The 27,436-nt window shown below is 42.8% G+C and overlaps 1 protein-coding gene across 1 annotated transcript in view; it reads right to left on the bottom strand.

Moving 5' to 3' along the window:
- Positions 1-27,436, bottom strand: part of acss3 (acyl-CoA synthetase short chain family member 3) — a 74,144-nt gene that overhangs the window by 5,530 nt on the left and 41,178 nt on the right. The window lies entirely within an intron of this gene.

Raw genomic sequence — 27,436 nt, 5'->3', positions numbered from 1 at the left:
AACCTGTGTGGGAACGCATCTCTGAACATTAACCTACATTAAACAAAAGCATGACAGCTCCGATGGGCTCCCCCCAGACTGCGCTCCACTTACAGCTCAGCTTCGCCCGTTTGTCACAGCCCACCCAGAGGATGCATAAAAGAATCGATGCAGCTCAGTAAGCAAGATTACATCAGAAATCACAGACCGGCCCGGCATCAGCATCTGTCTGCTGCTGCTGCTGTGAGCTCCTCTGAAATGTAAAAACACTGTCTGAGAGAAACACAGCATCTCTGCATGTTTGAAGACTCATCTTAATGATTCACTGTGTCTCTTATTTTCTTGTTCTCAGGGTGAGTTCAGCTCCTCTCAGCTGACATCATACACTCACAACAGGTGACAGAGCACAAACAACCTGCAACAGTGTCATTATCTGGTCCCCATTAGGGAGATTCAATGACTATTAGCATTTTATGAATATGTCCAAGAAGAGTGAGTGTCAAACCAGTGAAGACTGTGATTGGCTAACAAGCAGGGGCGTGTCCAGAGGAGAGGGCAAGGGTGGCACGGCCCCCACTGTTGTGACTGCAGCCTCAAACTGTGTTCACAGACACTGGCTTTTGGAAGTGAATTTCAGTCCATGTAGTAGTTTTGTAGTCAAGACCACATTAACCAAGACCAAGACATGTCCGAGACCAAGACAAGACCAAGACCTTTAGGGACCAAGACCGAGTGCAGTGACTTCCACTACAGAGTCATGTCTGTTTTTAATGCAGTGACTTCCACTACAGAGTCATGTCTGTTTTTAATGCAGTGACTTCCACTACAGAGTCATGTCTGTTTTTAATGCAGCGACTTCCACTACAGAGTCATGTCTGTTTTTAATGCAGTGACTTCCACTCCAGAGTCATGTCTGTTTTTAATGCAGTGACTTCCACTACAGAGTCATGTCTGTTTTTAATGCAGTGACTTCCACTACAGAGTCATGTCTGTTTTTAATGCAGTGACTTCCACTACAGAGTCATGTCTGTTTATAATGCAGTGACTTCCACTACAGAGTCATGTCTGTTTTTAATGCAGTGACTTCCACTACAGAGTCATGTCTGTTTTTAATGCAGTGACTTCCACTACAGAGTCATGTCTGTTTTTAATGCAGTGACTTCCACTACAGAGTCATGTCTGTTTTTAATGCAGTGACTTCCACTACAGAGTCATGTCTGTTTTTAATGCAGTGACTTCCACTACAGTCATGTCTGTTTTTAATGCAGTGACTTCCACTACAGAGTCATGTCTGTTTTTAATGCAGTGACTTCCACTACAGAGTCATGTCTGTTTTTATTGCAGTGACTTCCACTACAGAGTCATGTCTGTTTTTAATAGTGACTTCCACTACAGAGTCATGTTTGTTTTTAATGCAGTGACTTCCACTACAGTCATGTCTGTTTTTAATGCAGTGACTTCCACTACAGAGTCATGTCTGTTTTTAATGCAGTGACTTCCACTACAGAGTCATGTCTGTGTTTAATGCAGTGACTTCCACTACAGAGTCATGTCTGTTTATAATGCAGTGACTTCCACTACAGAGCCATGTCAGTTTTTAATGCAGTGACTTCCACTACAGAGTCATGTCTGTTTTTAATGCTGTGACTTCCACTACAGAGTCATGTCTGTTTTTAATGCAGTGACTTCCACTACAGAGTCATGTCTGTGTTTAATGCAGTGACTTCCACTACAGAGTCATGTCTGTTTTTAATGCAGTGACTTCCACTACAGAGTCATGTCTGTGTTTAATGCAGTGACTTCCACTACAGTCATGTCTGTTTTTAATGCAGTGACTTCCACTACAGAGTCATGTCTGTTTTTAATGCAGTGACTTCCACTACAGAGTCATGTCTGTTTTTAATGCAGTGACTTCCACTTCAGAGTCATGTCTGTTTTTAATGCAGTGACTTCCACTACAGAGTCATGTCTGTTTTTAATGCTGTGACTTCCACTACAGAGTCATGTCTGTTTTTAATGCAGTGACTTCCACTACAGAGTCATGTCTGTTTTTAATGCAGTGACTTCCACTCCAGAGTCATGTCTGTTTTTTTAAGGCAGTGACTTCCACTCCAGAGTCATGTCTGTTTTTAATGCAGTGACTTCCACTACAGAGTCATGTCTGTTTTTAATGCAGTGACTTCCACTACAGAGTCATGTCTGTTTTTAATGCTGTGACTTCCACTACAGAGTCATGTCTGTTTTTAATGCAGTGACTTCCACTACAGAGTCATGTCTGTTTTTAATGTAGTGGTTTCCACTACAGAGTCATGTCTGTGTTTAATGCAGTGACTTCCACTACAGAGTCATGTCTGTGTTTAATGCAGTGACTTCCACTACAGAGTCATGTCTGTTTTTAATGCAGTGACTTCCACTACAGTCATGTCTGTTTTTAATGCAGTGACTTCCACTACAGAGTCATGTCTGTGTTTATAATGCAGTGACTTCCACTACAGAGTCATGTCTGTTTTTAATGCAGTGACTTCCACTACAGAGTCATGTCTGTTTTTAATGCAGTGACTTCCACTACAGAGTCATGTCTGTTTTTAATGCAGCGACTTCCACTACAGAGTCATGTCTGTTTTTAATGCAGTGACTTCCACTACAGAGTCATGTCTGTTTTTAATGCAGTGACTTCCACTACAGAGTCATGTCTGTTTTTAATGCAGTGACTTCCACTCCAGAGTCATGTCTGTTTTTTTAAGGCAGTGACTTCCACTCCAGAGTCATGTCTGTTTTTAATGCAGTGACTTCCACTACAGAGTCATGTCTGTGTTTAATGCAGTGACTTCCACTACAGTCATGTCTGTTTTTAATGCAGTGACTTCCACTACAGAGTCATGTCTGTTTTTAATGCAGTGACTTCCACTACAGAGTCATGTCTGTTTTTAATGCAGTGACTTCCACTTCAGAGTCATGTCTGTTTTTAATGCAGTGACTTCCACTACAGAGTCATGTCTGTTTTTAATGCTGTGACTTCCACTACAGAGTCATGTCTGTTTTTAATGCAGTGACTTCCACTACAGAGTCATGTCTGTTTTTAATGCAGTGACTTCCACTCCAGAGTCATGTCTGTTTTTTTAAGGCAGTGACTTCCACTCCAGAGTCATGTCTGTTTTTAATGCAGTGACTTCCACTACAGAGTCATGTCTGTTTTTAATGCAGTGACTTCCACTACAGAGTCATGTCTGTTTTTAATGCTGTGACTTCCACTACAGAGTCATGTCTGTTTTTAATGCAGTGACTTCCACTACAGAGTCATGTCTGTTTTTAATGTAGTGGTTTCCACTACAGAGTCATGTCTGTGTTTAATGCAGTGACTTCCACTACAGAGTCATGTCTGTGTTTAATGCAGTGACTTCCACTACAGAGTCATGTCTGTTTTTAATGCAGTGACTTCCACTACAGTCATGTCTGTTTTTAATGCAGTGACTTCCACTACAGAGTCATGTCTGTGTTTATAATGCAGTGACTTCCACTACAGAGTCATGTCTGTTTTTAATGCAGTGACTTCCACTACAGAGTCATGTCTGTTTTTAATGCAGTGACTTCCACTACAGAGTCATGTCTGTTTTTAATGCAGCGACTTCCACTACAGAGTCATGTCTGTTTTTAATGCAGTGACTTCCACTACAGAGTCATGTCTGTTTTTAATGCAGCGACTTCCACTACAGAGTCATGTCTGTTTTTAATGCAGTGACTTCCACTACAGAGTCATGTCTGTTTTTAATGCATTGACTTCCACTACAGAGTCATGTCTGTTTTTAATGCAGTGACTTCCACTACAGAGTCATGTCTGTTTTTAATGCATTGACTTCCACTACAGAGTCATGTCTGTTTTTAATGCAGTGACTTCCACTACAGAGCCATGTCTGTGTTTATAATGCAGTGACTTCCACTACAGAGTCATGTCTGTTTTTAATGCAGTGACTTCCACTACAGAGTCATGTCTGTTTTTAATGCAGTGACTTCCACTACAGAGTCAGGTCTGTTTATAATGCAGTGACTTCCACTACAGAGTCATGTCTGTTTTTAATCCAGTGACTTCCACTACAGAGTCATGTCTGTTTTTAATGCAGTGACTTCCACTACAGAGTCATGTCTGTTTTTAATGCAGTGACTTCCACTACAGAGTCATGTCTGTTTTTTTAAGGCAGTGACTTCCACTACAGAGTCATGTCTGTTTTCAGTGCAGTGACTTCCACTACAGAGTCATGTCTGTTTTTAATGAAGTGACTTCCACTACAGAGTCATGTCTGTTTTTAATGCTGTGACTTCCACTACAGAGTCATGTCTGTTTTTAATGCAGTGACGTCCACTACAGAGTCATGTCTGTTTTTAATGCAGTGACTTCCACTACAGAGTCATGTCTGTGTTTAATGCAGTGACTTCCACTACAGAGTCATGTCTGTTTTTAATGCAGTGACTTCCACTACAGAGTCATGTCTGTTTTTAATGCAGTGATTTCCACCACAGAGTCATATCTGTTTTTAATGCAGTGAAGCCTGAGGGCCTGAAGATCAGGTCCATCCAGTCTTGGCTTTGGTCCTTGTCCCTTTTGTACAGAGGTGTCTCTCACAGAGTGATAAACCTCTTCCCATCTTTCCTTCTGAGAGACTCAGCCTCTCTGGAGTGTCTTTTTTATACACCCAGTCATGTGACTAACCTGTTGAGTTCCTATTTATTGATATATGATATTTCAGGTATTTTTACTACAACATGTAATAATCAACTAAATTATATACTCTCTGTGACTATCACTTTTTTGTTGTCCCTGTTCCAATTGTTAAATGGTAAATGGACTGTGTTTATACAGTTCTGTCTCTAGTGACCACTCAAAGCTCTTTACATGTCACGTTCATACACTGATGGCAGAGGCTGCTATGTATAGAGCCCATCAGTATGCACTAATCCCATTCACACACTATGGAACAGCAAGCAGGGGCAGTTTTGGATTCAAGTGTCTTACCCAAGGACACTTCAGCATGTGGACAGCGGGACCTACCTTCTGATTGAGAGACAACCAACTGAGCCAAAACCGTCCCACATATATTGTCACTATTTACAATTAAAGCTAGGTTGCAGTTAAAGTAGATACATTTGGTGGAGATAAATGGCATACTTTATGCCATGGGAGCCTCTCAAGTCCCCTCTCAAGAGATATGCCCCAAATCAAGATATCTATGGAAGGGGATAAGAGCGAGGATAACCTGTTTGATAAAGATGATTTCTCACATCTAACCTTTACGTTTTGACGACTGAATAAGAGACATCAAACAAGAAGAACGTGGTGAGTCAGAGGAGCTGTAAAGGTTAGGCGTACGTGTACGAACTGTATCAGTGTTGTCGCCTTTATTTGGTGCTTAAATCACCTCCATGTGTTGATACAGGCTGCAGCTGATTGCTCCTACCTGTCTCACTTCTCTTCTCCTCAGTGATGTCTTAATGTGCACTCAACAGGTGACACACAGCACAAATAACTCCCATCACAGCTGTTACCAGCCCGTCTGTACGACATGAGATGCATTCACACTGAAGTGAAGTTTAACTCTCTGACTCTGACTTCCCTACAGTTACTAACAGGAAGCAGATGAATCAGCTGACATCCTGCCTTTCCTTCTCTGAAATGCTAATTCATGCAGGAACTTTTCAGAAGGTAATCAGATCATCTTCTTTATACGAGTGTATTCACTGTTAATTTGACGTTTCTGTCATGTATTGTTCTTGAGTAATTGTGGCCTCGGATGTCGTGACATTTTCCTCCGTTGCTATGGAAATTTATGCAGCAAGGTGCACTAAAACTGAATGTGATGAGTTGTTATTGCACAGCGGGGGGACGTTTCAATCATGTACCGTGGTAAAATATGCACACAGTGCACGGCGCTGATGGCAGGAGCGACTCGTCCTCTGAGGGGGCAAAGGCCAAAAGCAAAACATTCAGGCTAGCAGGCCGGCTATGCAAATGACAGCTCGGTCAATCCGGCAGTGATGTGCAGAAAAGGCGTCATTAAACCTGGAGGGAGAAATGCAGCAGGGGAGGAGTTCAGCGGGGTTACACAGCTGTCAGCGACGAACAGAAGTGAGGGACTGCAGCGAGAAACAAGACGCCATAATTATTTCAAAACAGAGACACACAATTTGACATCTACTCTGCTCCGCTAATCCAGGGCAGGGCTGCATCTGTCCACAGAGCTGTCAGTCAAGATGTTATGCAATACTTCATCATCAAATAACTTAAACTTTACTTCTCAAAACTCCAAGTTTGTTTGACATGTGTTTTGATTTTAAAGCTTGATTGACCCATGTCCCATCTGTTTACATGGAGTGGGCGTGGCTTATGACCTATACTGCAAACAGAAAACTGCCAATTATTTTGGTTTGGAGCTGTCATTACATCTGTCTGTCAGTTCAGTGTAAGACTCTTAACTCTTTGAGCAGCAGAAACTCTCATCAGCAGTGAAGTGTTTAAAGCTCCAGTGAGGAAGTTTCAGTTTGTGTTGATTTTAGCGCCCCCTGTGGACAAAGATGTACCTCTAACTTCTTTGCTGATTTTGTACATTTATCTGTAGTATTTACACATTAAAAAACGAAACAAAGTCGTCACTTCATCACTGCAACTGTCACCTACCCCCCACCTGTACTTTAAGACATTGAATATAACCATAAAGGAATGATCATGCTCTTTTTGATAGCTTTGTTTGCTTTTGTACATCAAAGAGAAGCACCAGTATTAATTTCAGTCCATTTCGTAACAAGCTAAAACTCCTCACAGGAGCTTTAAAGTTTGTCAAGTTGGATTATATTCCTTTAAAAACTTCAGTAAAACTTGTACTGTTTACATCAGTGTCATAATGCTGCCACCAGCTGATGGGCAGAATATTGTAAAAATAAAATATTTTTCAAAAAATGAATAAGGTGAGCCTTTAATCTCTTCTTTGTACATGTATTAATACATTGCTATTCTTTCCTTTACCTTGCTTCTTTTTAAGGGCATTTTTAATTACTATCAATATTGTTTAAAAATCAATACAAACATCATGTTTTGCCAATTTTTCATATTAAGAAATTTTAAAAATCTTAAAAAGAAAAAATCGTAGGTTACCTTTAAGCTGGATTGTCTTTTAAAGAATTATTTGGACAAGAACAAATCTGTTACATGCAGACTGATATAATACACCAGAGCGTGGTCTGTATCTAAAGCGAATTTGGGCTTCTTTATGGGCCTTTAAATAATATAAAACCCAACAAAAAATACAAAAGAGCCTTTAAAAAACAAAATATTGCTGAATGCAATGTTGCAATTCATAATGAGGAGCATGAATTAATGTTAGGAAGATGTTCAGATCATTAAGTACAATGGTTGTCAGTTATTACTCAAAATGTCAACTTTCATTCAGACTTAAATATTCATATCATCTTCATATTCATATGAGTAGGCTGAAAAGTGCAGCTTACTGTTACAAATAGTATGAAATCGCTGCAACCTTTACCTCTTACATGAACCATCGGTTAACTTCTGTTAATGTTGTTTGCTCTGAAGATGGACGGAGAATTTGCAGCTCCAAAGCATCTCAAGGATCAGTTTGTGATGTAGTTAGGGGTCTGAACCATGCATGGTAAAGTAACTAATAAATGCATTCAATCATAAGGTTTCTAATTTGCTCAAACTAGATCAAAAACCAAACTTGAAGACCCGCAAAGAACCTCTAAAGATGGGTAAGATGATGCACAAGGTCAAACTGGGTCAAGACAAACCCGTCTCCTCCACCTCCCTGAGACATCAGATCTATTGATTAACGTGGATTTAGACTCATCAGACCCTCATTCCTCTGCTGCTAATCAAACGAGTCCAAACAGCCGCCGCAGTCTGCCTCAGACTCCAGCGCAGCAGGCTTCAAAGACTCCAGCAGAGGGGCAGGAGGTTGCTGCTGGGTGAGGAGGGAGATTAAATGATCAAATGAAGAGAGGCAGGAGGGGAGGTTTGAAAGCCGAGCACATTACCCCACCGCAGTGACCTCTGAACCCACGAACACGTTGGGCTCATTCATCAACGGAGGGTTAGAGACTCACTAAAGGGTTCAAAGGCCGTCACAATCAGCACAGACAAACCGCTCTGATGAGAGAACAAGGGCTTTTTATGGAGACATGATGGGGGCGTTTGGCCTCGCTCACCTGGTCAGAGCGGAGGGTTGTTGCTGGATGATTACAGACCTGCTCTTCTCATGCTGGAACATTTACGGCCATGATATGAGACCAGAGGAAGCAGAGCAAAGGGTAATACTGTAACACAACAACATCAGACTTAATGTACTGGATAAAGAGATTTATTTCAGTCTGCATCAACACAACAGACTGTATCAAACATGGATGTAGTCTCAGAGATGACACCAAAGAGGCGCTATGAAGACCAAAGGCGGCCATCGCCATGTTGAAACTGCTGGCTACAACTAACTTCTAGCTAATGTAGAAACCAGCAAGAGAAATGGAGCTGAAGTCAACCTAGCCACCTGACAAAGACCTGAACATACAGTCCCAAACTGCGTCTTAAACCAGGCTGTAAGCATGTTTGGATCTGCTGTTAAATAGGCACTTGACTATGGGCTACAATGGGGTTTGCTTGGCTTTTGGAGCCAGCCTCAAGTGGTCATTAAGGGAACTGCAGTTTTTTTGCACTTCCACATTGGCTTCAGGTTTCTGCTTGAGTTTGACAGCAGAAGTTTCAGTAAGTAGTTGGAGCTCCTATTTTTACTGTGAGTCTGATATAGAGTGCTTGTTTTCTACATGACCAATGCTTTTCCAGTCTAAATGAAGGAGCATTTTCACTAGCAACATGACGCTAAGGCTAGCATTAGTTATCTCAGTTAACACAAAGGGAGAAAACGCTTCTGTTCGTTCTGTCCCACACCTTAGATTAAACATATAAGTTGTTACATGTTCATTTACCAGCTGCTGAAGTTTTGTAAAGTAGATTTTGGTACTTGGAACAACGCCAAGTGTACCTCTTTCTCCTGTTTTCAGTCTTTATATTAAGTCCAGCTAACATAAGCTTTTGTCATGTATTAACAAGTATTACAAAGCTGTGTTGCGTACTAGTTCACACCAAGGGAGAGGTTCCGGTGGCTGGTGGTGAGGCTTTCAGCAGTGTGACTGCCCCCTGGTGGCTGGCTGCAGTATAGGTCAAAAAATCCATCTCCACCATTCATTTGAATGGAGGAGCAGTCAAACTTCAAAAAATAAATACACGTCGTACGAATGTTTCTCACATCCGTATGCTGTGGTGATATGTAGTTAGTATTTGACTGTTTTGTGTTCAAGGCCTCTTTTTCCTGAAAAGTTTCTTTTTCGTTGGTTATTAGAGTTTAAAAAACGGGGTTTTACTTCCTGTTTCCTTTGATTCACAGCCCCCGTGGAGTGAAACTTCAGAGGACACGCAGCGTCTTGTGACGTCATGCTGTAGGGTGGAGCTTATTACAGTGGCTTCACAGGCTCTGGCTGCACAATGGCGGCGCCCAGGAGGGTTTTTTTTTTGGCTTCAGAACCGTACAACGGGAAGAGGCGGAGCAACACTGTCCATTTTATTTACAGTCTATGGTTCATACAGGGAACGCAACGGAGCGGATCCAGGGGAAGTTAACACATTGAATAGAATAGAAACCTTTCAGATCCGGTGCTGTGACGGATCAGAGATGGACCGGACACAGCCGTTAAGCCCCACCACCTCCTAGCGTCTGCCTGCAGGCTCTGATTATAGGAGGTTTAAGATATGGTGCCGTCACTCCTAATATCTGCATGCAAGTTAATCTGGATGCCAAACATCACCTATGTTCTGCTGCTGCAATGAAGGTTTGATCAATACAACGTGAGTTAATTGAGTTAATTCTGATTCATTAATCCTCTGCAGCAAAGGTCTGTTATCTCTTGATAGCACACAGAACTCAAACACTAAGGATACCTGCTGCCTCTACTTTCAGACATCTTCTGAATGCAAGACAGAAGACGAGCGTCTAAACTTTTGGAGCGATGAATGTTCAACACAGTCAGAACTTTTTAAAGTCACAGTTCGCTTTTGTACAAATTCTAAAAGAACTCAAAATAATAACCGTTTTTTAAAAGTAAGAGGATAAAAAGCTGATCAAATAGCATCAAATTGACCCTAGAGACATCATCTGTTCCTCTTTAAATAACAACTCCATATCGGCAGAACAATTCATCCCTATGACCCTGAAGGACGCCATCAAGAGTCCTTTAAAAGCGCCTCTGAATTGCACGTCGATTAGGGCTCGACAGGCCTGCTGAAGCGTGTCAGCGTGTGGGGAGTGTTTAAAGTCGGCTGTTTACAGCAGGAGCTGGCGGCCATTCAGGACCCAGCGAGCACCAATTCAAAACCCAAATGAAAAAAGACAATATAATTGGACCTTGACATTTTACAAGGCGACCAGGAAGAAAGTTAAACCGGCCGAGGGGCTTCCAGGCATGAAATCAAACCGGCACGATGCCGGGCCCAGATTCTCAATGATAATTAATTGCTTTGATAAAACATTTGGTCCTCACATTTGCATGAAAGATGGAGTACAGGTATCTAAACGCTGACTCAAGAGAGGTTCCTCTTCAGTCCACACACACAGGGAGATATAATAAATCATAACAGCAGTTTGTGTGCCTGTTATTCCTGCACAGGTTCAGAACAACAGATACAAATATACTCCAATGTTTTGCATATCTTGAAACTTTGCTGGCATTTTAAACAGCTCTTAAAGAAGCGACAAGACTCTGCAGCAAGTCAGAGAACTTAAAGCCTCTTTGAGGAGATTGTGAAAGAGACTATTATTCATAATGTTGACTCTTTATGATCTAAGAAAGCAAACAAGACAGTCCACAAGAAGAGCGGCTGTTTCTAAAAAGTTATCTTTAAAGTGTGGAACCACTGGTGGAGGGTAGGTGTCAGACAACTGATTAACTGCATGCTGCTGATACACACTTTTTACACATGTTCCATGGTAAAGACACTGGATGTGTGATACATTTGAGTTTTGAAAAAGAGCCAGATGAGATTCAAGTCCAGAAAGACATGCACAGGACAAAATCAGCTGAGACTACTTTGTCCACAGGGGGCGCAAAGTCAACACAAACAAAACGCTCCTCACAGGAGCTTTAAGAAAGTATAAATGATCACTGCTTTGAAAAAAACCATCACTGTGCTCTTCTGAAGAATTGCTGGAATGTTTGAAAACATACTAGAAGAAGAAGAAGAAGAAGAAGAAGAAGAAGAAGAAGAAGAAGAAGAAGAAGGTGTTGCTCATGCCCTGGGAATTAACTAGAACTCCTCCAGCTACCAGCACAATTTCCAAACTCGGTCTATACCTGGGACTAGAACTAGCGACCCTCTGGTTCCCAAGCCAAGTCTTACCTACCAACACCAAGATAACAGCTTCTGCATTTATATCAACGCTGGGAAGACACTCGTGATGATTCTCCTTCTCTCTCCTTAGATATTTTCATTTATCTTGTTACATGTTACAAGTTCATATTAGTTGCATGATATAAACCTCATGACCCTCTCTTGCCTGCCTTCTTGTGGCTTATTTTCCAGAGCATGTCCCGTTGCTCATATCGGCTCACGCAGGTTTCTTGCTGAAATTTTTCTCTGAGTCTGCCGGTTAAAATCCCAGATAAAGCAGAAGTGAAAACTGTCAGCTGTTTGCTCTCCCAGATTCAGGGAAGTGAAGTTATTAAGAGTTTTGAAAACATGCATGTGATTGCTGCACATCAAGACTTTCATTTGGACAAGACTTATCCCTACATGCATGAAAGTAATTTGAATTATGGGCCTTATCTGTTTCAATTTTAACATTTTAAAAAGATTTAAACGCCTTTTAAAGTGCAGCATGATATCGTTCCAACTATCCATCCCTCCTTTAATAATTTCTGCAGGGAGAAATCTGCTCCAATTACGTTATCTGTCAACAAAGTGTCCAACTTTCCTTCAGGAGAAAAAAACAAAATGCTCTGACTTCTTCTTCTCTGGTCACGCTGAGCAGAGGTGATTGAATACGCTCTGAAAAGAGGCAGACGGAGCAGCCTGCGACAGGTGAGTGAATGCTGCAGGAGAGTGAAAAGAAGTGAAAATAGTCTACTCTGAGCTGGAGTCGATCACACACTTGCACTCACACTGTGTAGTCGTCTATCTGCTCGTCTGAGTGACTGCTGTGAGTCTTTGGCACACAGACAAACACAGAACACTCCTCGGCATCCTCTACTCCCACCTCTGTCTTTTCCTCTTTCTTTTGCTCCCTCTCGCTCCCTTTGCCTCCGTACACAAACAAATCAATCTTCCCTCGACCTGCAGGAGATGAGCGTGGCCAGTGAGAGGCATGTTGAGTGTGATGAATGGATTCGGGCGGGGGGAGGGCTGTTGGAGGATACGTTGGAGGAGCGAGCTAGGCGATACGGGGGTGCTTTTTCAGCTGAGAAGGTGCTATCGAACAGCCGTGCTCATTACTAGTAGCTGAAGGGGGTGGTGGGGGGGGGTGCAAGTGAAAAACAGAGACTCCTTTTTTCGTTTTCCTCTGCAGCTCCTCAAACACGACTACACACACACACACACACAAGACATGAAAAACCAGCCTCTCCCCACGGAGAGTGAAGCCCTGCCCTCCTCTCTGCCTGCAGAGCCTGAACACTCGGACTCAAAAACCAGAGAGCTGAACACGAGGTCAATGAAGGTTTCTCAGCAAAAATGAGAACAGGGCTGACCAGGTATACAATATCAAAGTTGTAACGCAAGTTCACATCATAGCAATAAGTTTAACTTAGGAGCTGCCTCCTCTGATGCTCTCTGCACAAACTCAGAGGAGTCACTATCTGGTCCAAGCTTCCCTTCAGTGATGCTCTCTACATCAACACTCTTTGCACAGACACTCTGGAGTATTAAACAAAGCTAACAGACCTTACATGACAAACAAACTCATACAGTATATTACAGTGAAGTAAACACTAGGGCACTTCATCATATCTAATTCATTGGAAGGTCATCCAGAGGTCACTGTGTCATATTTGGTTCATGTATGGGTAATCCAGAAGACACTTTGTCATGTCTTATCCAGTGGAAAGGACATCCAGGAAGCACTTTTGTAGGATGTATTCACTCGAAGGTCATCCAGAGGGTATTTGGTCATGTTTATCCACTGGAAGGGAATCCAGAGGTCACTTTCTTTATATTTTTTCTCCTGGAAGGGCACTTAGAGGGTTCTTCTTGACTTTTTATCCCCTGGAAGACTATTCAGAGGGCATCTTGTCAAGTTGTATCCACTGGAAAGGCATCCAGAGAGCAGTTTGTCATATTTAATCTCTTGGAAGGGCATCCAGAAGGCTTCCTTTTTACATTGTATCCACTAGAGGGGCATCCAGAGGGTACTGTTTACATTTTATCCATTGGAAGGGCATCCAAATGGCACCTTCCTCAAGTTTTGTCCATTGGAATGGGATAAAGAGGACATCTTGTCAAGTTGTGTCAACTGGAAAGGCATCCAGACAACACCAACATATTTTATCTATTGGAACAGCATCCAGACGTCTGGTTATTTTTATATTCATCTACTGGAGGGACATCCAGAATCTACCACGTCAAGTTTGATCTACTGGAAGGGCATCCACACGGTACTTATTAGATTTTATCAACTGGAGGAGCATCCAGAGAGTTGTATCTACATTTTTTTCATTGGAAGGGCATCCAAATGGTACCTTGTCAAGTTTTGTCCAATGGAAGGACCTCAAGGGTGTACTTTTGACATTTTATCCACCAAGAAGGGCATCAAGAGGGCACCTTGTTAAGTTGTATCTACTGGAAGGGCATTCAGACAACACTTCAACATATTTTATCCTTTGGAAGGGCATACAGAAGCCACCTTGTCAAGTATAATCCAATGGAATGGCATCAAGAGGGCCTCTTGTCAAGTTGTATCCACTGGAAAGGCATCCAGAGAGCAGTTTGTCATATTTAATCTCTTGGAAGGGCATCCAGAAGGCTTCCTTTTTACATTTTATCCACTGGAGGGGCATCCAGAGGGTACTGTTTACATTTGATCCATTGGAAGGGCATCCAAATAGCACCTTCCTCAAGTTTTGTCCATTGGAATGGGATAAAGAGGACATCTTGTCAAGTTGTATCAACTGGAAAGGTATCCAGACGACACCAACATATTTTATCTATTGGAACAGCATCCAGACGTCTGGTTACTTTTGTATTTATCTACTGGAGGGACATCCAGAATCTACCACGTCAAGTTTGATCTACTGGAAGGGCATCCAAACGGTACTTATTAGATTTTATCAACTGGAGGGGCATCCAGAGAGTTGTATTAACATATTTTTCATTGGAAGGGCATCCAAATGGTACCATGTCAAGTTTTGTCCAATGGAAGGACCTCAAGGGGGTACTTTTGACATTTTATCCACCAAGAAGGGCATCAAGAGGGCACCTTGTTAAGTTGTATCTACTGGAAGGGCATTCAGACAACACTTCAACATATTTTATCCTTTGGAAGGGCATACAGAAGCCACCTTGTCAAGTATAATCCAATGGAATGGCATCAAGAGGGCCTCTTGTCAAGTTGTATCCACTGGAAAGGCATCCAGAGAACAGTTTGTCATATTTAATCTCTTGGAAGGGCATCCAGGAGGCTTCCTTTTCACATTTTATCCACTGGAAGGGCATCCAGACAGTACTTTGTCATATTGATCTATTGGAAGAGCATCCAGACAGCTGGTTTTTTTTTTACATTTTATCCACTGGAGGGACTTTCAGAAGCTACCATGTCAAGTTTCATCAACTGGAAGGGCATCCAAACAGCACTTTTAGGATTGTATCAACTGGAGGGACATCCAGACAGGCCGTTGTCATACTTTATCTCTTGGAAGGGCATCCAGGAGGTTGTTTTTCATACTGTTTATTCACTGGAAGGGCATCTAGAGGGTACTGTTTACATTTTATCCACTGGTAGGGTATCCAGCGGCTATTTAGTCATGGTTTATCCACTGAAAGAGCAGCTTTGAGAGCATTTTCATGTATTTTCCACTGAGAAGTCACCAGGGAGGGTATTTCACAATGTTTCATCTACTTCAGGAACATCCAAGAGGACACTTACCCCCCCATTGAGTACCAAACTGCTTTGTTGTTTGCAGAAACCAAACTCTTTCTTTTCCTCACTGTGAGGAAATCTGATGTTTCTGATGAAAAGGCAACTTTTAACCAAAACTTCCTCATGGGTCAGTGGTTCACAGGCTGTTTCTGCTGCCTGAGAGAAATAAGTCAGTGCATGTTTAAACCTAACAATCTGCATTTAAATCCAAAGTGCCAAGCTATCAACCAGAGAACATTAAAAATACTAGAGTCCAAGTATTAAAGAGTAAAATGAGCTTCCACACAGCCACTTAACTGGCTCGCTTTCAGTTCAGCCGCTCCATTGAAACATTCAAATGAGCTTTCAGGTGAGCAGCGCTGGTTGCACCTGCTACCTGATGGTGTGTTTGTACGCTCCTCTCTGATTGGCCTTCGCTTTGAATGTTTCTCCTTGATAACAACACAAATGCAAACAAAAGTCGGCCTAATGGCAGTGAAGCTATCACAAACAAAAGGCTGTTGTCGCTTGATGTGTAAACAACCCTGTCAGAAATAGCCTAAGGGGGGATTTCTGCTCATCGTACATATGCACTGCGGTGCTCCTGGTGATGGGTGGTTGCTGGGGTAACTTAGTCGAGGGCTAAAGAAGACGGTGTGTACCGCCCAAGTGGATGTGCAATAAGAGGATGAGGTAATGAGAGCAGATGGAGGGAACAGATTGAAGGCTGCAGACAGTTTTCTTTAAGGTTTCATGTTTAAATGTTCGCCCAGCAGAGAACCGTGATATGTAAAACATGGGAATCATTAATTCTGAAGGTAGAAAACTACAGACACCAAACACACAGATGAGCAGAGAGTGTTTCTTGTTGCTTTCTCTCCAACAATTTGGCTTCCCGGATTGAGTGACAACCAAATATTACTTCAGACCTGCGGGATTAGTTCTGCTAGGAGTCTTGGCTGAACAATAAAACTTCAACAATTTAGCCGGGATGGCGGTCTCCTGAGGAGCCAAACACAAGATGAAACAGAAAAGTTTTCGAGCCAAGCTTTTCTGACTCGGCTGAATGTTAAAACGAAGAAAGAATAACGAGAGAAAAGAAGGTACAATGTGTGTGTGTGTGTGTGTGGGGGGGGGGGAGGTAAATGAGGTAGCTGCTACACAAGGTTGGTGATGCCGCCCACCAAAGCCAGACTTAAAAAGTGCGATAGCTTTGAACACACACACATTCATAAATATCCATCGTGCTCGCCCATTTACAACTCTGACTCTTGGAGGGATAATTTCATTCCATCAGCTAAAACACTGCCTCCCTTATCGCCTCGCAGACAGCTCGGCTCATCTGCTCAGAGCCAAGTTTATGCATACAAATCCACTACTTAACTTGCTAATGAAAGACCCCCCCCCCATCTCCTGCCTCCGAACCTCGGCAGACGAACGCAACAATGGATCCCCAGAATGCATGCCAGAAGTATTCCCAGGTTAGAGAGCCGGGGACGGCGGGCCTCGCAGTAAACAACGAAGGTAACGCAAACCTGGCAGCTCGCCTCTCTGAGATGTAATTACACGAGCTGTGACATCTGCGCCACTGTCTTTGCAGCAATGTAATGAGACCAAGGAAAGCAACAGGGGCTTTTTTTTTTTCGTGCTTGGTGTTGAATGACACGAGGTAGAAAGCCTCCGCTCCCACGCATGTCTCCGAGGTTGGAACCAGAGCGTCAGGGTGACATGACTCAGGAAGTATTTCACTGGAAAGAAATGTTTTTTTGATTTGTTTTTATAAAAGGAGAAGCTGAGGGACCAGTCGGTGTGGAGGAAGCCGGCAGGGAGGAATACAAATGAGGGTTTTAAATTTTAGTTTGTACAATTTGAAACAGCAAATACACACTTTGGGAATAACGCTGAATATCTTTCAAAACAAAGAGGTTTTCATCGATAGAAATCAAACTTAATGGGAGCTGTGAGCTTGTTGTAGGGATAAAACATTGTATAAAATGTTATTACCTGTGTCGAGGGAGAAGAGAGATTCGAGTGGCAAAGAAACTTACATCCTCTCTGATTAAAGTCATTCATATCTCATCACTCTTGATAGATATAATATGCACAAAATACACATTATCTAAACTTAATGAAGCTCACAGAAACAAAGCTGAGGGAGCGCTTCAAATGTATACTACAGTTTGAGTTGAATAGAACAGAGAAATAAAGGAGGAAGAAATTTCAGCTGATTACAAAGTAAAGGCTGATTTATACTTCTGCGTTGAATCAACGGCGTACCCTACGCCGGGGGTCCGCGTAGCTCCCGTACCTACGCCGTGGCCTACGCACGTAGCTGACGTGCACCTCCCGTAGAGGTAACTCCCCGTAGAGCCGACGCGGACCGCAAGCTCTGTGATTGGTCCGCTCGGCGGCTTTGTCTTTCCCGCATTTACAACACTTCCGGGATCCCGGACATCGGCCGCACATCGGCCGTGTGTTTCATCTCCTCCTCTCTATTCTTCATGTAATCATGTCTGTATGATAAACAGCAACATGTATCAGCTGTAGATTAACATAACACGCTCTGAAACTCTGTGGAAAAGTAAACAGAGATCGTAGTGGGACCGGAAGCAGGCGGCCGGCTATCAGAGAGACCACACTGCCCTCAAGCGCTTTGGCGGAGAATTGCTGCGCGACACGGACACACCGACGCACAAGTATGTGGGGCTCATGTCCGCGTCAGCCCCTGCTGCGTAGGGGAGACGCAGAAGTATAAATCAGCCTTAAGTCTTCAACCAAACTTACACCAACAGCAACTGTTTAACAAAACAGGAAACTAAAGGTATCAATATCTGACAAATATATTAACTTCAGGCCAGTTTCTCCCTTTGTTTGATGGGTATAAAGAGCTATCCCCAAAACCAGTTGGGCGGGTATTACCAGAGAGATGATGGTCACTACGTTTGAGGATGTGCACATGTAGTTAACTAAACCATTAAATATCGTCATCCTCGTTAGTCAACATTAGCCAAGACTGTAGCTCCAGTTAATGTCTGTTGCCTTGATGCTCTAAAGCTCTACTACCTGGATGTAAACAAGCACAGCTGACAGATAGTGTGGCGTGGTTTGTCAGTATGTTGATCTAGTAAATGGAGATAACATTGTATGTAGGCTGTCACGGGTGTTGACGGACGAGAGAGCACGGAGCAGGACCGGTGGACAGCTGGAGTCATGTGACCGAGGTTTTCCCACGGCAATCACTGAATCAAGGATTCTTCTCCTCCTCTCCTCATCCATGTTGTCCTTCTGGTACCTCACTGACCTTCTCCAGTACTACCACCCCTTCCCCCGCCTCCGATCCTCTGACTCCAACCTCCTCACTCCCATTACTAAATCCAAGCACCGTACCTTGGGGGACCGGGCCTTTGCCATAGCCGCCCCCACCCTCTGGAACTCTCTCCCCCCACACATCCGTGCTTCTGACTCACTTCATTCATTAAGAAACAGTTAAAAACTTACCTTTTCAAACAGGCATTCCCCTCACATTCATTATTCCACCTCTTCCCTTGTCGTCTGCTTGTCTTATATGTCTTTATTGTATTTATTTATTGTCTCTCTTGTAAAGCGTCTTTGAGTTCTTGAAAAGCGCTATATAAAACTTAGGTATTATTATTATTATTATTAACTGCAATTCATTTCTTCTCTGTCATTTTTTCACTTTTGGAAGTCGTCCACCGGCCGGATGGGAACCTGTGGCGGGCCGGTTTTGGCCCGCGGGCCGCATTTTTGGCACCCCTGCATTAGGCTAAGTCCGTGCCCCGAGGTTATGTTTCCTAATAATATGTAACATTATGAAATCTTTATCACTAAACATCATTTTGTGTCTTTGTTTTCTTCTTCTATCTCTACCAAAGTAGCATCACAGCCTCAGACATGAGAGGGTTAAAAGCATTAAATCAGTGCTCTGACCACAGAGGAGCTTCTTGTGAAAGAAAGCGAACAGGTGAAGGAGTATTCAGATTTAATCGCTCATCACAGAGGTAACGCTCCCAGTGGAGGTAAGGATTCCTGATGAACCCTGATCTGATGTCTCGGCTGCGTCTCTGCTGCTCTGTGAAAGCTTCTGTTATCCTCCAGTGAGAGGATGAAGTTTTCAGGGAGCTTGTAAAGCTGCCACTCACACACCGTCTGCAGCAGCTCTGACTTTTATTCCTGGAGGAGAAGGGGGAAGATGCGTGAAGAAACAATCTTGTGCCAGCGCTGTTTTTGGTAAAAGGCCGGCGGGGAGAAAAAGTATTTTGTAATTTATTTGACGAGACAGGCGCTTTGAGGAGGTCCGGTTCACTCTTTGAGTTAATTTGATCTGTGCGCAGCTGCTGTCTGTCTGAGAGAGTCTTAGGAACGAAGACAAACAAAGAGAGAGACACGAATGCCTCAAAACACCACTGTATGTCCGTACGCCATCGCTGACTCGTGAGGCAGCCAAACCCTGCCGACTGGAAACACACATTTGTTGCCAGGCAACACCAGTGACATCAGCAACCTTCATCATCACCCTCCTCCGCCCCATGCCAGTGGCACTTGGGTCTTAAAATAGCGCAGAGATTATTATCAGGCTTCAAAATGGCAGACTTCTCTCTCATACGCAGGGCTGCCTGTGGCGTCAGGTGGTTCATCCATGAGTATTGATCTTTCTTTAATCATATGAGGAGAGAAGAAGAAGCATGTATTCAGAAACAATACATTGATGATGAAGGTAAAGGAGGAAGACGCGGAGGAGGAAATCAGGTAGACAGAGAGCTGTGTGGAGTCCTTTCAGCTTGATGAGACAGGAGGAATCAGCGAATCAGACATCAGCAGGAATCTGAAACATGATTGAACCCACAGCGCATGGGAATAACGAACACGGCGAGCACTTCCTCTCCGTATCAGGAAACTAATCCCACCTGCACCAGCCAGGCGCGACTCATCAATGAGCTGAATTGGTCAAAGTCCCACCAGAGAGCTGTTAGTGCAATTAAATCCTTCCAGGTAAAATGTGTAGATCTGGTTTTCACTGACAAACAACGTATGTTAGACAGAGACAAAGTTAACAGGTAGACTGAGAGCAGCAGACAGTAAAGATGATGAAGTGACGTCTTCTATGTTGTCTTCAAGGTCTGATTACAGAGGGCTGGTAATACAACAATATGCACTCACATACAATAACACTATTAGAAACTACAAATATGCAGCCATGCATATGTATAATATAATATAGTTGTGAATGCAGCATCAAACTGTGCTCACAGGAAATTATTTTTGGTAGTGAATTTGAGTCCATGCAGTGAGTTCCACTACAGTCATGTCTGGTTTTAATGCAGTGAGTTCCACTTCAGAGACATGTCTGGTTTTAATGCAGTGAGTTCCACTTCAGAGTCATGTCTGGTTTTAATGCAGTGAGTTCCACTTCAGAGTCATGTCTGTTTTTTATGCAGTGACTTCCACTTCAGAGTCATGTCTGGTTTTAATGCAGTGAGTTCCACTTCAGAGTCATGTCTGGTTTTAATGCAGTGAGTTCCACTACAGAGTCATGTCTGTTTTTTATGCAGTGCTGCCTGAGGACCTGAAGATCAGGTCCATCCAGTCTTGGTTTTTGATGATGATACTGTAGATGATGAAATCCACTAATTCTTTGTCATTTTACTCTGAGGAAAATTATTCTGAAACATAGACTGTATAAATAATGGACGTAGTATCCGTGATGTCACCCATCTGTTTCTGAAGCGCTGTTTTGAGGCCAATCGTCGGCGGGAGCCATATTGCTGATGCCGAGCGATTGTGAGGTAAAGAGGCGGGCTTTGAGCCTCCTCGCCAACAGCTGCAGCGTTCCCGCCTGTCAATCAAGTCAGCTGTGCCTCTCATTGGAAGACTCGTAATCTTAGAAAAAAATTCACCCCCTGTACAGTGTGTGCCGATGGAGAAATGAGCTATCCAGACTACACTTGTTTTTTGTACCAGGCTGTAAACATGTTTATTTCTGTTGTAAAGATGGTCTCTTTTGAATTGGTGTGTATGTGGTTTCCAGTACTTCTGGAGCCAGCCTCAAGCAGATCCTCGATGAACTGCAGTTTTTAACACTTCCGCATTGGACTCATATTTCTAGACCGGAGGTTGCTGCTTTTTCTGAAACTGTCCCACAGAGTGTTGACCCTCTTTCCATCTTTCCTTCTGAGACACTCAGCCTCTCTGGAGTGTCCTTTTTATACATTGCATACATGACAAGGCAAGGCAGGGAGAGCAGCAGCAAAGACTCGGCAGAGCGAGCATCAGGGAGAGTACATATGACACTGGTAAAAGGCAGTAGGCAGACTGAAGCAGTTTAAATAGAACTTACATTTTGCTATTAGCCTTTGGATTAATGTGGATATAACTTTAGGCCTTGTTTGGATGTTGCTATACTCTGGTTTAGATGTTCTTTCTGTCTGTTTTCTGCCATATTGTTCAGCAGTTTAAGCTCTCTCTCTTGTATAAAAGGAGAGAGAAGCCAATTCATATTAACAACATTATTTTAAATTCTATTTGTTCTGTTTTGACGACAACAATCAATTTGATTTTACCTCCTCTGTTAATATTAAAGCACCCTCTCTTGTTCATCATTCTGACAAGCATTCCTGACATATTGTACATCCATCACGCCGCCTCTCTCCACACCACCGTGATGAAGAAGCATCTGTTTTGTGTCAGCTGACTCTTTCATTTTTCCAAACAGGGCCTGAAGCTCCTCCGAGGAGCGCTCTGTTAGCAGTGCCGCTAGCTGTGTGCGTGATGCTGCTGTTTACCAATCGGCGGTGATACAGCTGGCTGCGAGGTGAGGAGAGGGCCTCCTGGGTGTGGATGGGAGCACAACACAAACACAACCTGAGCTGTTTTATTTTCATCTTTTGGCACAGCTGATCAAGCGCTCCCAGAGTAGGGGCGATGATATTGAAGATAATGAAATACATGATGCTTCTGTTACACACACACACACACACTGTTTGATAAATAAAGACAGTGATGATAAAGCAGCTTTACACACAGGAGCTGAGGGAAACACTTCAAGCTCTGTGCGAGACAGCCGGGTAGACGTGGAGCTTTCAGAAGTATTTTAATCACAACCAAAATCTAGAGACAAATATTTTCCTTTATTTATTATTAATTCAGCCGGGAAACCTTCCACTGAAGAGGAATTTTAAATAAACGTGATTTGGAGCTGTCAATGACGCACGCCAGCTCCCTCAATGACTCACACTCCTGATTCGCTCCATTACATCTCCAAGGACATTTCTTTACACGTTCCTTCCAACAATAAAAGCCGACAGATTTTAAAATGACCTTGTGGAAACTTGTCGGCTTATTGAAGGATTTGTAATTTTACTTGGATTTTGCGGTTTCCTCAAGGTACTTTCGGTCAAAGTCGCGGCAAGGTTTCAACAATGTCCCACTAGAATACATCTGAACGGTGAGCGGTTAATCTGTTAACCTGAGGCTCGTTGGACACCAATATCATCTGTGTTTGGTATTCCTGTGGTTGAATGTTTACAGGCAATATTCTGTTCTGGTCTCAGTAATGAGGATGGATTTGTGGTAGCTAGACTTGCAAACCAATTTGACATCTTTTACCTGCAGACTCTGAGATCCTGTGTTTAGATGTGTTAAATAAATTGTTCTCAGTCTCACTTTTGGTCTAGTCAGTTAGTCAGAAATGAAATTTTAGTTTAAATGAAAGGAAAAACAGTCGCACTTGGTCACCAGTTTTAATTATTCAAGTTAAAATAGTGTTTTATAAAAAGCTTGTAAGGCGACTTTTGCACACGTCAAACTGGAGTCTACAGTTTATTCAATACCCAGCTGTCTTACTTATTACCAGGCCTTATTATCATTCCTGATTCTGATTGGTCAGACTGATGACAAATAGTCAGTGTGATTTTTTTACAGCAGATTTTTCTTTTCTCTTGCAAACAATCACATCATAGTTCAGGCAGGATTCAAAAGACATGGAGGGCTCCTCAGGGTCTCTTTCTTTGTCTTTATGCTTTATTTTTTTGTTTTTATGCTCAGCAACTTCAGACTCTTGTTCATTTTTTTAGACTGGAGCTTTTTTTTCCCTTTTTTTTTCCTGGTTTTGGTTTTCTCCTCTGAATCCCGAACAATGATGCCTAATCCCAAGTGGCAACCTCCACTGTTTAAAAGTAAAGCCAATGCAGAAGCGCTCAAAACTGCAGTTCCTCGAGTGTCCACTTGAGTCCTGCTCCAAAAGCCCAGGAGACCTCATTAACACCCATGATGGAATGTCTAACATAAAGAAATGAACATGATAACAGTACAGGTGACTTGTCTGGCAAGAGGCTTAAGTCCTGCCTCAACTTCACCTCTTAGCCCTAGGTTAGCTAGACTGAAAGTTAGGTTGAGTCAGCATTTCCAATATGGCGGCCACCATCATTTGGCTTCAATACGCCACTTCAGTAACCAATGGGTGACATCACTGAGACTACGTCCATGTTTACTTAAGTCTATGACTAATTCTCAACAACAAAAGCCATGCTAGCTTTCACCTCTACCTGTTTACACTGTGGCAAAAAGGTTTAACATCCTAAGTTTGAAAACATGATGGAATGTCTGACAAAGAAATGAAGATGTTAACAGCACAGGTGACTAGTCTGGCAGGTGGTCACAAGAGGATCAAGTCCCGCCTCAACTTTGTCTCTTTGCTTCTGGCTAGATCGACTGAAAGTTAGGTTGAGTCAGCATTTCCAATATGGCGGCCACCATCGTTGGGCTTCAAAACTCCACTCCAGCAACCAATAGGTGACATCACTGAGACTACTGTACGTCCATGTTTAATTAAGTCTATGACTAATTCTCAACAACAAAAGCTATGCTAGCTCTCTCTCACCTCTGCCTGTTGACACTGTGGCAAAAAAGGTTTAACATCCTAAGTTTGAAAACATGATGGAATGTCTGACATAAAGAAATGAAGATGTAAACAACACAGGGGACTAGTCTGGCAAGAAGTCACAAGAGGATAAAGTCCCGCTTCAACTCTACCTCTTAGCCTTTGGTTAGCTAGACCGAAAGTTACATGGAGTCAGCATTTTCAATATGGAGGCCACCATCGTTAGGCTTCAAAACTCCACGTGGTAGGCAATGGTTGATGGCACTGAGATTACGTCCATGTTTTTTAGAGTCTATGACTAATTCTCAACAACAAAAGCTATGCTAGCTTTCACCTCTGCCTGTTGACACTGTGGCAAAAGGTATAACATCCGTAGTTTGTAAACATGATGGAATGTCAAACATAAAGAAATGAACATGTTAACAGCACAGGTGACTAGTCTGGCAGGTGGTCACAAGAGGCTAAAGTCCCGCTTCAACTCTACCTCTTAGCCCTAGGTTAGCTAGACTGAAAGTTACATTGAGTCAGCTTTTCCAATATGGCGGCCACCATCGTTGGGCTTCAAAAGTCCAATTCAGTAACCAATGGGTGACATCACTGAGACTACGTCCATGTTTAATAAAGTCTATGACTAATTCTCAACAACAAAAGCTATGCTAGCTCTCTCTCGCCTCTGCCTGTTGACACTGTGGCAAAAAAGGTTTAACATCCTAAGTTTGTAAACATGATGGAATGTCTGACATAAAGAAATGAAGATGTTAACAGCACAGGTGACTAGTCTGGCAGGAAGTCACAAGAGGCTAAAGTCCCACCTCAACTCTGCCTCTTAGCCCTAGGTTAGCTAGCCTGAAAGTTACATGGAGTCAGCATTTTCAATATGGAGGCCACCATCGTTGGGCTTCAAAACTCCACTTCAATAACCAATGGGTGACGTCACCATGTCCATGTTTCTTGAAGTCTATAATTAATTTTCAACAACAGAAGCAATGCTAGCTTTCACCTCTGCCTGTTGACACTGTGGCAAAAAGGATTAACATCCAAAGTTGGGGAACAAAATGCTACAAAAGGCTGCTTCCTGTTGAGGTCTTGCTCACCCAGTCCATATTCCAGTTTGCCACCTGTTCACTATGTGTTCTCCCTTACTTCATTAACTCAACATAATCAAAATATCTATTGGTCTAAGTTTAGATATTGAAAACTCAGAGAGTAGTTCCATGATGTTGATGCTTTTTTCTTTGTAACAAGCCTTCGGGTACTTGTCCAACCTGTGAGCCAAACCCTCGAGAAACTAATAACATTCTCATTCCAACTTTCTGTGTGCCACTTTATTTACCGCCTCTCCTCATCATTCCTCATGGTGCACCTTTTCCAACCATCGATTACAACTTTCAGCTGCTCAATATTACACTCCAGGATTACAAGCACACAGCTCAAAGGATTTACGAGAGCAGCCGCGCTGGTAATTGATCCTGCTCTATTTCTTTCCATTCTGCATGTGACTATAGAACAAGCAAAGCCGCGAACAAGTGGCAGGACAGGTATATCAATATTTATAGATGAAAACCAATTTTGTAAGAGAGGGACTAAAAGACTGTCACCAGTTGAAAAATAGGTTGATTTTCAGTTAGAGGCCAGAGGATGCAGACTAACTTCGCTTCTCAGGTGTTTGACGATAATGAGTTTCTCAAGAAGGAGTCTGCCTCTCGTTTCTGCCACGGCTAAACGAGCTTTGAATTCTAAACTGCTCGCTATTGAACGAGTTGTTTCCCTGCTGTAGCTGAAGGAGAGTTGTCAAGGGGGAGACATTGTTAAAAGTTGCTTGATGGATGCCCTGTCTCTAAAGAGACGGTCGGACAGAGCGCTGTGACGCTCCAAACAGGGTGACTCATGAACTGAGTACAGACAGAAGGTAACTGAGAACATGCTGCTCGTCATGCTTCACTGATATCAGGGGGTCAATATGAAAACACTGAGATTTCTAACTGTCCTCGAACACATCATTGTCCAACCTGTTACAACTTCTGTTTCAGCGTCCGATTGCTTTGCAGCATTTAGTAACAGCTTGCTGTAAGTACGCCAGTGCTCTTATCTGGCTGCTCTGACCCTCAGTCCTGTGCAGCAGAAAATATGTCTGCAGAAAATTCATCCACCGAGCTGAGATGAGCCTCTCTGGTGAGCTTAGCAACAGGGGTTTGGTATTTCTAAAGCAACAATTTTTTCCAGCAAAACTGAAATCCTGTGCCTTAGATTGGAAGTGTACATATGTATGAGCAAGTGTCAAAAGACTGAGGTGCAAGGACATGACAAAGTAGTCCCCAGTTCCATTTGTATGCATGCATATGCTAAGTGCATACTTTGTAAAAACATGTGTGGTACAAGAAATCATCATGCAAACCTGGAATGGAAGGCAGATTTTCTTGCTGCCAACATCTCTTCCAAAACATGAGCAAGCCTTAAATTTATAACATCGAGCTGACTGGATATTTAAAGAAAGAAAAAGGCTTCAGAAACTTGAACTTTAACACCTTGAACACCTATATTAAATACATTTAATATATGCTAAGAGAGTGCTGAGAGATCTATCTTAATGAGAACATTTCTGCAGAACACTTTAAGTGCAATTTGTTTACGTGTGTGCTCACTGCAAGCTCCTTCTGCCTGGTGTTGTCATGAGATAGTTCTGTCCCTTTGAACACCGAACCCCTGGATCAGCTCTTGCAGGGAAATATCCACAAACTGTACAAAACACACCATCAATTCTGCTGTTCTCCACCTATAAGAATTGAGTCTTCAACAAGGGTAGAAAGCATCTCTTTTTCTCCGCCTCATTTGAAGACATTTTTCAAGTTGGCAGGCAACTGCATGACTACGCTCACAACGTTTCGCCTGTCTTCTCCATGTTTATATTTACAGCACATTACAGTGCAGTTCATCAATCGCACTTCTTGACAATGCACATTTTTTTTAAATTAAAGTGCATGTCTAACACGGGACTTCCACCAGGCCCGAGTCTGGTCCATCTCCAATCCACTCCATGCTCTCTTATCCGTCAACACCCATCGGTTGCATTTTCAGAACGCAGACCAGAGTAGGACCGCCGGACAGCTGGAGTCATGTGACCGAGGTATCTGACAAATAAATATATTAACTTCAGGCCAGTTTCTCCCTTTGTTTGATGGGTATAAAGAGCTATCCCCAAAACCAGTTTGGCGGGTATTACCAGAGAGATGATGGTCACTACATTTAAGGATGTGCACATGTAGTTAACTAAACGATTAAATATCGTCATCCTCGTTAGTCAACATTAGCCAGGACTGTAGCTCCAGTTAATGTCTTTTGCCTTGATGCTCTAAAGCTCTACTACCTGGATGTAAACAAGCACAGCTGACAGATAGTGTGGCGTGGT

This window comes from Notolabrus celidotus, chromosome 21 (genome assembly GCF_009762535.1).
Source record: "Notolabrus celidotus isolate fNotCel1 chromosome 21, fNotCel1.pri, whole genome shotgun sequence".
Lineage (NCBI taxonomy): Eukaryota > Metazoa > Chordata > Actinopteri > Labriformes > Labridae > Notolabrus > Notolabrus celidotus.
This window is presented reverse-complemented; position numbering and strand designations above follow the sequence as displayed.